The sequence below is a fragment of the Carya illinoinensis genome, chromosome 10 (assembly GCF_018687715.1).
Source record: "Carya illinoinensis cultivar Pawnee chromosome 10, C.illinoinensisPawnee_v1, whole genome shotgun sequence".
Classification (NCBI taxonomy): Eukaryota; Viridiplantae; Streptophyta; class Magnoliopsida; order Fagales; family Juglandaceae; genus Carya; species Carya illinoinensis.
Genome location: NC_056761.1, coordinates 22,889,028 through 22,900,000, shown reverse-complemented (window position 1 = coordinate 22,900,000; position 10,973 = coordinate 22,889,028). Strand labels below are relative to the sequence as shown.

Genomic DNA, 10,973 nt, shown 5'->3' with positions numbered 1-10,973 from the left:
GTTTTCTCCTGATCTTCAGGGGTTATAACAATCTAGTTATACTCCAAATAACCATCTAAGAAGCAATAATAGGAATACCCAACCAATCGATCCAACATTTGATCAATGAATGGAAGTGAAAAATGATCATTCCTTGTTGCTTTGTTCAACTTACGGTAATCCATGCATACACGCCAACCCGTGACTGTTCTTGTAGGAATAAACTCATTATTGTCATTTTTCACTACCATCATTCCACCCTTTTTTGGTACAACCTGCACTGGACTTGCCCATGAGCTATCTTAAATAGCATAGATAATTCCAGCATTGAGGAGTTTCAAAATTTTAGCTCTCACGACTTCCTTCATTGCTGGATTTAATTTTCTTTGGTGCTCGATCGTCAGTTTGTAAAGTTCATCCATTAAAATTTTGTGCATGCAAATGGAAGGACTTATACCTTTTATGTCAAAAATAGTCCATTCCAAGGTTGTTCTAAGCTCCCTTAACACACGCAACTTTTCCTCTTATTCGGGTGTGAGTGATGCAGCAACAATCACTGAAAATGTATAACTATCACTCAAGAATGCATAGCGAAGATGCTCAGGTAATTGCTTCAATTTCGGAGTTGTAGTTTGATGCATATTTTCTTTAGAAATCACAGAATCCGTCTTTGCTACCATTAGCTCTAGCCTCCCTTCTTCATTACTAAATGATGTAACTTGCTGCGATACTCCCAAGGAAAATACATAGTGGAGAAATTTTTCAATAAGAAAAGGTAAATCAGATTCACAAACAGCAGAGTTATTAAAATCATAAGCTTGAGATGAAGTGGTGATACATCGTTCTAGGTGATCGGCTATCATATCTTCTACACATTGATTAATGACATCTACCCGAAAGCAAGTATTTGGATCTTCTGAAAATTTCATGGCTTGGTAAATGTTGAACATAACCTCTTTCTTATTAACTCTCAATGTTAATTCACCATTTTGAATATCAATTAAAGCCCTTCCCGTAGCCAAGAATGGTTGACCAAGAATTAGTGGCACTTTTTCATCTTCCTCCATATCTAACACCACAAAATCAGCAGGAAAAATAAATTTGTCCACCTTTACCAATACAACTTCTATGATTCCACGTGGATACTTGATGGATCAATCTGCTAGTTGCAAAGAAATTGTTGTTTGTTTCATCTCTCCAAGTTCTAATTTCCTACAAACAGAAAGTGGCATAAGATTAATGCTAGCACCAAGATCTCATAAAACTTTATCAAAAAATAAATTTCCAATAGTGCAAGGTAAAGTAAAACTCCCCGGATCTTTTAATTTTTAAGGTAATTTCTTTTGAAGAATGGCACTGCATTCTTCAGAAAGTTTAACCGTTTCAAACTCCAACCTTCTCTTCTTGGAAATGATGTCCTTTAGGAATTTGACATAGTTTGGCATTTGTTCCAAGACATCTGCAAAAGGAATATTTATGTAAAGTTTCTTAAAAAATATCTAAAAACTTAGAAAATTGCTTATTTAATTTTTGTTTTTGAAAATGTTGACAATAAGGAAGTCGAGTAGAGAGATTGTCAAGAAATGAAATTGTTGGAGGCATGTCAGTCTCCCTTAATGTATCATTAACATCCTCCTCTTCTTCTACTTTATTCTTACTTTGGCCATTGTTCATAGCTGTAAGGGTGGACTCGCTTTCCTTTCATGGTGACCTCTCAATTTCTTTGTCACTTCTAAGTGTGATGGTCTTGCATTGATCCTTTGGATTCACTTCTATATTGCTAGGAAAAGCTCCTCTTTGTTGGGCATTGATGGTCGTGGCCAATTGCCCAATTTGCACTTCAAGATTCTTCATAGTGGCTCCCATAATGCTACAATGAGTCTCAATGTTGTCCAATTGTGAATCAGTTTTTTTAAACCATGCATTTGTCTCCTAAACAAAGGAAACCATGGCATCCTCAGGTGACATATTCTTCTCGCTTGGTTGACTATCAAATCCTGGAGGAGGTTGAGATCGTAACGCATTCTTTATATTTCCATAAGATAAATTCTCATGATTTCGAAGCCCTAGATGGTAGTAATTTGGCATAGGATTACTACGATAGTTGTAGTTCCAATTGTTGATGTACTGAATTTGTTCTTAACTCTCTTCATTGCTCGGAACTATCATACTTGTAGCTGCAACATATTCTGTACTTTGTGGTATCCTTTGGGTTGTCAAAGTTGAAATCTGATGAGATAGAGTAGCAACTTGAGCTAAAAGGGCTGCTAATGACTCACTCAAAAATGAGTAGCACTAATGCTATCCCAAGTGCAGGAGGATGTCGTGTAATAATTAGGAATAAATTCCTAGATCGTCTCCTCAGGGAAAGTTACTTAAAATTAAACTCGTTGAAAAATGTGTGAAAAACTTCACAAAGACAAAATAAAATGATGGTATGTGCAATGGATGGAAAAGGGTATTAGTCATGGACTAGATTCATGTCTTTTGATTTTGATTGTCGAATTGGAATGTAAAGGACTAATAGATTAAACTCAGAAATTAATAAAACTAAATTAAGAATTAAACTAAATTAGAAAGTAATTGACAAAACATGCACTGAAAATTAAAAATGCATAAAACCAAGATTCTAGAATTTGTCTTTGTATTTAAATCACAAATTCTTAAAATAACACATAACAATTGTAATCACTATTAAATGAAAGCTTAAAGAAACAATAAAAATAAATAACATGAAATAAGTAAACAACAATTAAATTACCCAACTAAAACAAAAACAAAAGTTCTCCACCAAAACTTTTCTTGCAATAAATTAAACTAACATACTTGATTAAAAACTAAAAACAATTCTCTTGTTGCATGAAACCAACTAGCACACTTGAAAGAAATTAAGGTATTACAATTAATGAGATAAAATTCTAAAACAATTCTTAATACTTAATAAAAATTCTTAAAACAACAAAGCATTGTAGCCAAAAATAAAAACTGCCGAACACAACACTATGTTTAAGTTAAAACAAAAAAAACCTGCCGAACACAACTCTCCCCTAGAACAATCAAGTTCAATCTGCAACGTGACAAGGAATGAGCACCAAATAAGAGACAAATAAACAAAGGAATGAACCGAAGTAAAATAAAATGAGAGACTTCCGGAGTTCCGTCCGTCCCTCCCTCCAACGAAAAGGAACCAAAAGTAAAAATGTGTCTGGAACGAGAATAAAATAAAAGCAAAGAAATCTGCTGTTGCCGCTAGCTTCTAAAAAAAGAGAAAATAAGTCCAAAACAAAAACTGCCTTCTGCTGCTGCTGCTACCAGCTAATAAATAGCTGATCTCCAGCTGCTCTAACTAACCGAATGAAAAAGAAAGAAGGGAAAAAAAATAATCCTGCTGTTTCTGCATGTGTGCTATCCATGTGTTTTGCTGTCCGATTGATGCTTTCTGTTCTGCATGTGTGCTTGTCCTTACTGCAGGTTCATTGCTGTAGTAGTTGCTGCACATCCGAGTGAATGGTCTGCTGCATGTGCATTGTGTTCTGCATATGTTCGAATGTTTTGCTGGTTTTTGCACTTTTCTGCATGTGTGAGCTGCTGTCCATGTGATGTTGTCTGATTGATGCTTTCTGTTCTGCATGTGTGCTGTCCATGTGTTTTGTTGTAGTAGCTGCTGTCCGAATGATGCTTTCTGTTCTGCATGTGCATCGTCCATTTCTTCTCCTGCTGCTTGCTGTCTGCATGTGCATGGTTTGTTTGAGTGCTGTCCATGTGCTGCATGGTTGCATCGTGTGAGTGGCTGCTGTCACGTTTATTGCTGCATGTGTGATTGGCTGTCAAAGCATGTCCATTTCTTTTGCTGTCCATGTGCTGCATGGTTGATTGGCTGTCAAAGCATGTCCGAGTGAGTGTTTTGCTTTGCTGCTTTCCGAGTGAACACGTGTTTGTTCTGCTGAATGTGCATTGTGTGAGTGCAGTTCCGAGTGAGTGGTTGCTGCATGGTGTTTGTTCTTGATTTTCCTCAGCATAATCTCTCTTTGTTGAGATAACTTTGAAGCTCAACGAAACCAAGCCTCAACCGTAGCCTTCCATGATCGACTAGCGACATAAGGAATGCCTAGCAAATGTGAGCTAAACTTCCATATGGCCACTGCTATATTACCTCCATAGAGAACATGGTTGAGATCCTCAAAAGCACCTTCATGGCAGCATTTGCACTTGGAAACTAGAGGGACACCAATTCTTCTAATCTGATCATCCACAGAAAGGTTATTATTCAATGCCTTCCACATGAGTATGGAAAATTTCTTTGGCAAAATACCATGCCAAATCCAATGAGACCATTGAGATTTAGGAGCAATAACTCGAACAAAAGACCAAACACTCTTGGTAGGGAAAGACCCATCCGACGTAACTAGCCATATAAGACGGTCATCACCTTGCTTTCGACCCCCAAGATTAGAAACAATTGCCTCCGCTACATCAGTCCCCACCAACTACACTAGCTTCTCTACATCCCAACTATTGTTTAGGAAGCACAAGGAGAACAAGGAGAACAATGGTACAAACACAAATGATAATAGAAAGCAAGAAAAATTATGGACTAGAATGCACAGTAATCAATAGTTGGTAGAATTCAAGCAGAAAGTCATGCTTTTAATCAATTAAAATCACAACTTTGATTTATTCACTTTAACCATTTTTCCATTTAAAACCAATAATAATGTCATGATGAATTTAAAATACATTGGTTTTAAATAGCTAAAATATGCAATATTTCAGCTCAATCAGCTAACGGCTCCAATTCATGAATTCCAGCAACTTTCTTAGCCATAGTTCTTTCAGTTAGCCATTGATGATTGTTTGAGGCCATTTATTCCAAAAGAGAAGTAGCACCCTCAGTTGTATTTGACATCAAAGTTCCATTAGCAGCAGCATCAACTACAGTTCGAGTTTGCCCATTTAACCCATTATAGAACATCTGAACTTGCAACCAATCCGGTAATCCATGTTGAGGGCAGCGTCGAATCATATCTTTATACCTTTTTCACACTTTATAGAGTGACTCAAAATTATTTTGCTTGAATTGACCAATCTCACTCTTGAGTTGGGCTATTTTTGCAGGTGGAAAGAATTTAGTCAGAAACTTTTTAGCCATGTCCTGCCAACTAGTGTTGCTTCCTAGCTGTAGAGATTGTAGCCAACCTCTAGCCTTGTCCCTCAATGAAAAAGGAAACAATCTTAGTCTAATGGTGTCTTCAGTAACACCATTAATTTTTACAGTATTGCAAATCTCCAAAAATATCGCCAAATGAATATTGGGATCATCAAGTGGCAATATGCTAATCAAGGCTAGTTTGAGGTCAAAGTTGTTGGCATTAATGACTTGGCATCTTATATCTGAGTAGTTTCATTCATAATTGGATGTACATAATCCTTCAAGGTGCGTGGCAGTGCATCATGCTGTCCGTCAGCCATGGCTAGTATTTTATTTTTTCTTCGTGATCTAAGAGTTCTTTCAATCTCCGGATCAAAAGGAGTAATGTCATGAGATCTAGCACAGCGCATCCAAAGTCAAAAACACACCTGTAGAGAAAAAAATAAAATATAAAAATAAAATAAAATAAAATTCTAAATTAAAGCCAAAATTACTTTGTATCGATATTGACAAAAATAAGAATAAACCAATTCCCGGCAACAGCGCAAAAAACTTGATCTGTGCAAAACTACAAGTGCACAATATCATAGTTTTATAGTAAAGTAATGAGAAGAGTATTGTCCTCAGGGATTGATAACTTACTTTTGACAAGTATCGAAATTATACTAATCTTGACTCTATTTAGAAAAGTCACTAAAAGTTTTGTAATTGCAATTTAAAATAAAATTAATTCAAAGAAAATAATCAAAGGAAAAGAAAGATATTGTTCAAAGATCAAATCAATGGGAAAGAAAACTTCTAGGAAATCGATTTCACCTAATCCCTCACTATGCCTTTTTCATCTAACTAATTAAATTTAATTCTCTTTGTTTGTTAGCAAGTCTCTAATTTATCCAAAAGCCTATTTCGATAGTCAATTGCAAATTATTCTTGTTCATCATTTTATACAAGAGTATGCAAATTAATAAAGCAAGAAAGTAATAAGACTAATGATTTTAATACGACATAGGTTCATACAAGTCTTTCGATCTCTATATTTACCTATGCTGAAATATTCAAGATCTATCCTATAATTCTCTCTTTCAATAACAAATCATGAGATTAAAAATCATCTAATTAATGGCCAGTTAATTAGAAGCAATAAACTTAGAATAAATCGGACAAACAAAGAAAGAATTACTTTAAATTAGCATAAGAAATCAAGCATAGTTCGTAACTAGATTACATAGTTTTCCTAGAATAAAGAAAATTTAGTGCATGGTAAAAATTAAATTCAATATAAACAATTCACCATAATGTTTCTAAGAATAATGGAAAGAAAATGAACACTGAAAAATGCTCCTCGCAGTCGCAGCTTCTCAGTCGCAGCGTCCTCCAAACGAAAGGAAAAAATTATCTATCTCTTTTCAGTGCGTGCGTCTATGATCCCAGCAGAATCAATTAATTTCTCTACGTGTTTGTTCGTGCGTGCAATGCGTGGAACTCGCTCAAACGGATGGCTTGAAATCTCCTATGTCTTCCGTAAAATCAAAAATGAAAGGCTAAAGTTGCTCCATTCCTTCTGTAAAGACCAAGTCAAACTCGCCTACTTCCTTTCCACGTCCAATAGCATATCAAAGTTGTTTTGCATCTGTTTCGTGCAAACCAAGAACCCAGCGTATGTCTCGCATATTATCATTAGCTTCTAAGCTTTTTACCAAGTCAAACTTCCATAAATAAAAAGGGCCTCACATACATGCAAATCATCTCCTTTCCACGTCCAAGACCAAGTCAAATAATCTCCTTTTCTTTTGCTTTGTCGTCCAATCACTTTCTTTTTCTTTTTTCTTTTTCTTTTTAATTCCTTCAATTTTTGGCTTTTAATTTCAACTTGATCTTTATCTTCAAAACAGTTTTGATGATCAGCGCTCATATTCAAATAAATCTTAATATAAATGAGAGAGAGTTCTTAGATGGTAGGCTTCTAAAAACTTGATCTTCATTTTCTTTAAATCTGAAATAAGATTTAAATAATAACAATAAAGCTTAAATTCAACAAAAATAAATAAAATTAGACAAAGTTTAGAGTTAAAAAGTGATAAAATATACTAAATTATACAAGTCATCACCTCATCTTGCATGTGTGCCAAGTGGTACCCCCTTCCTTATGGCCAAAAATGGCCTGTCTCCTCCCTCCTTTAAGCTTCTTCTAGAAGCTTGGTTGCACGCTTGCCAAGTGGCAAGGTTTCTCGTCAAAATTGAAACCCCTAAATAATTAGGACTTAAGAAAATTCAAGGATCTCTTTCCAATTGGTGCCTACTCCTTGTACCCAAACCCTAATTAGGTTTTCAAAACCCTACACCCTTAATGGCCAAAACTCACTAGTCCTTTGGGCTTTCTTGTGAGCTTGGGCCCCTATCTCTTTAGCAAAAAGGTAGAGCCCATGTCACTACCAAGTTCCCATCTTCACAGTCTATAAGGCTAGATTCTAATTGGACTAAGGCAAAAATAATGAAAAGTAACAAGCAAGGATTTGGCTAAGTTCGGGCTATCACATATATACTTGTATAAAAAGTCTACAATTTATATAGCTAAATTCAAAAATAATAATAGACTAATAATCAATTATATGTCTACACTACATATCATAGTATCACTATCATACATATTACGTATATTAGAGTAGAGAAAACTTGACTAGCTAATAGTGAGTCATGTACCATGTATAATGTATAATATATATATATATATATATATAATATAAGACTATTAATTTATTATCTAGATTATAATATAGTAGTATTTAACTAGAAAAATGATGGTATGTAATTGTACATATAGAACAATTTTTAATAGTTATAGTTTATAAACTATACATAACTGAATACTAGAAAATTCACAGTTGTTAATTATCAATGATTCAATACTAACAATTAAATTTAGTGTTGAAAAGAACTACAAAGAATGTGCTTTTTAATAAATAAATAAAAAATTAGAGTTTAAACAAAAATTAAATTTAGGGTTTAGGGAAAAAAAGAAAGTTTAAAAAAAAAAAAAAACTAGTAAATTAGCTATAACTTAAAAACTACAAATAACTCGATACTGGTAAATTAGTAATTGTTAATTTTGAGTGACTGGTAATGCTTTCTATTTGTAATTTATATAGCAATGAATGATTGGATGATGGACATTGTCATTGACCCATGATGGCTCATGCCGGCTGTTCAACGGGGCCGGATTTTATCCAGCCCGATCCAGAATCCGGTTTTACCGGATTGCAAAATTTGGACCTATGTGGTCTAGGTACAGATTTCAAATCTGTGTACCGAATTAAACACCCGGTACCCGGTTTAATTTCTTTTTTTCCCCCCCTCGGCTAAATACCCCCTCTCTCTCACACACACACACACACACACTCTCTCTCTCTCTCTCTCTCTCTCTCTCTCTCTCTCTCTCTCTCTCTCTCGTTCATCTAACATTCTGAAACCCTAGCCGCCGCTTTACTCATTCTCTCTCGCTCTCATCAGTCGTGGGGGCCTTCTCCAATCTAAAGGTCGTCCCTCTCTCCATCTTCTAGCATTCTGTCGGTAGCATACTCGATGGGGACCAGCCTCATCATCAGTCCCTCTCTCGCTCTCATCAGTCATGGGGACCGGCCTGCCTGCTATTGCCAATGACACGGCTGGGCAGAATACTCGATGAAAGGTTACCCACAAGTAGATACCAAGTTTTATAAGTGTAAGAATTTGATTCCATTTCATGTAGCCATCGTAGGCATACCTCCTTTTTTTTTTTTTTCATATAAGTGTAAGAATTTGATTCCATTTCATCACTCCGGCGTTTTTTTTTTCCAGATTTGCAGCGGGTCCCAAAGCAGTGGATGCCGGTGGCTATCAGGGAGATCTAGTAGATCGGTCTGTCTAGGTTTTCTTCATCCGTGGGTATATTTTTTTTCCTCTATTTTTATGTTCTCTCTTTGGTGATTTTGAGTTTTTTTTTAAAGATGATGTTTGAATGTGTGAGAAGTATTCGGTTGTGATGGGTTTTAGAGCTTTAGCTTGTTAAGTACTGGTTTACTGGTTTTTGTCTACCAGGCTTATTTTTATTGATTGATGCATTGATAGCATTTTGCAAATCATTGAGAGTTTTACAAGATTGGTCACATATAAAGCACTGCACTATTATATATATAAATATATATAGATATATATTTATATGCATTTGAATGCACTGTCGAGGAAGCTTATACATGGGAGTCAGCTAACAGAAGCATGCTTGAGTGTTTCATGTTCTTCATGCCAAATATATCATATGTGCAGCTTCTTTTTTCTTATATAAAGAATCTTCGATTGTTTTGCTTGGGATCGTTAAGCTATTGTTTCTCCTCCAGATAATCAAGGATGACCTTTTTTCTGTTTATTCATCTTTGTTCCCCACAGGGCTGAGCCATTTTTGCCAGTGGCAGTCCATTTCCTCCTGTTGACAGAGGTAAATGCCTATTTTGTTGATTTAATGATATTTTATTACTTTATTGATTTGGGTCTGTTTTGATGACAATGTTTAAATAAGCTATTAAAGTAATGAAGATGACATCTTAGAGACTTGAAATTAAATTAGTATTCGATGCAACCAAATTTAAGCCATACATAGTAAATAAGAAGGCCATAAATACATCTATGTAAAATATAAATACTTTTACAACATCAGAGTATCCTGAATAAAAAACCATCTAGTTCTGTATTAAATAACTGCCAAACCAATCAGATCATAGTTATTTAATAGTCCTGTGTGTGTGTATGTGTATATATGGTTCTTTTCCTTCTAATTCTTTTTAACCTGAATAATTTCACCATTACCTATTGCAATCCTCTGTGTGTATGTGTATATATGGTTCTTTTTGTTCTAATTCTTTTCAATAAAAGGGTAACTCAACTGATCTGCAAATTTGCATATTCTACCCACAATTTATGCACAAAATCTCCAGGTTAACCATAATTTAGCAAGCGACACCCACAAAAGCATCACAAACCACCAAATGATTCAAGCACCTACTTTAAACCACAAGAAAGGAATAAACAAAAGAATTCTTATGGTCCTAAAGAACATAGGAACATTTCCTGTTTGCACTTCGTCTGTAAACAAGCCCATAAAAATTCATTTTAGTTTTTGTTTTTGGGTTAAAAACTTAAAATACCAAAACTAGTACATGGAATACTGGAATATGCTTTTTATTTATGTTTTTGGTTCTTTCAACTTGGCAAAGTTATCTAATGTAACTTTTTCTCCATTAAGGTAATCTTGCTGACTCCAAATCTATTCAAATTAATAGATCTCTTGTACTTTCTACAGGCTATTTTATCTATCATTTGTCACTGTTTTGAATTTTAATAAGCTATTAATTTAACTTTTACTTGCATTGTTGTGTCTGTCTTTAGATAGCAGAGCATAGCTCTATTTATTGAACTTCCATTGTATTCAAGTGTTCTCTGAAACTGAAAGGACTTAGGCATCTGAACATTCTTTCCATGATCCTTTATTCCAGACCTCAATTTGTTGTAGAATAATTTACTGATAAAAAAATTTTGTTGTGTAATGATTCATGCATATTTATTATCCTCAAGTTAGTCTGTGTTTTAACTACATGGAAGCCAGCTGGTCTTGAATGTTTTGATAAGATCGAATAGGTGGCATCATCTTTTTCATTAATAATGAGCTTCTCTTTTGATGAATTGCAGGTGGATTTGTGAGTGAATTGCTTGCTAGTGGACCTGAAGGACCCATTCCATCATCTATGTTTCCTCTTTAAGTTTTCTTCATTTTCATGGGTCTTGCAGTAAAATAGGACCATTAGATATGTAATTTTCA

The 10,973-nt window shown here is 34.9% G+C and overlaps 2 long non-coding RNA genes and 1 other non-coding gene across 3 annotated transcripts; 2 read left to right on the top strand and 1 right to left on the bottom strand.

The window, feature by feature from the left end:
* The first annotated feature begins 4,973 nt into the window (after positions 1 to 4,973).
* LOC122280212 lies at positions 4,974 to 5,080 on the top strand. Its single transcript, XR_006229798.1, has one exon. It is a non-coding gene; the product is annotated as a small nucleolar RNA R71 (small nucleolar RNA).
* Positions 5,081 to 5,326: 246 nt separating this feature from the next.
* LOC122278150 lies at positions 5,327 to 6,643 on the bottom strand. The gene is made up of 2 exons (XR_006229303.1): positions 6,420 to 6,643; positions 5,327 to 5,556 (listed from the first exon to the last, which is right to left on the bottom strand). It is a non-coding gene; the product is annotated as an uncharacterized LOC122278150 (long non-coding RNA).
* A 1,917-nt stretch (positions 6,644 to 8,560) lies between these two features.
* Positions 8,561 to 10,973, top strand: LOC122278832. The gene is made up of 4 exons (XR_006229353.1): positions 8,561 to 8,846; positions 8,963 to 9,049; positions 9,548 to 9,596; positions 10,844 to 10,973. It is a non-coding gene; the product is annotated as an uncharacterized LOC122278832 (long non-coding RNA).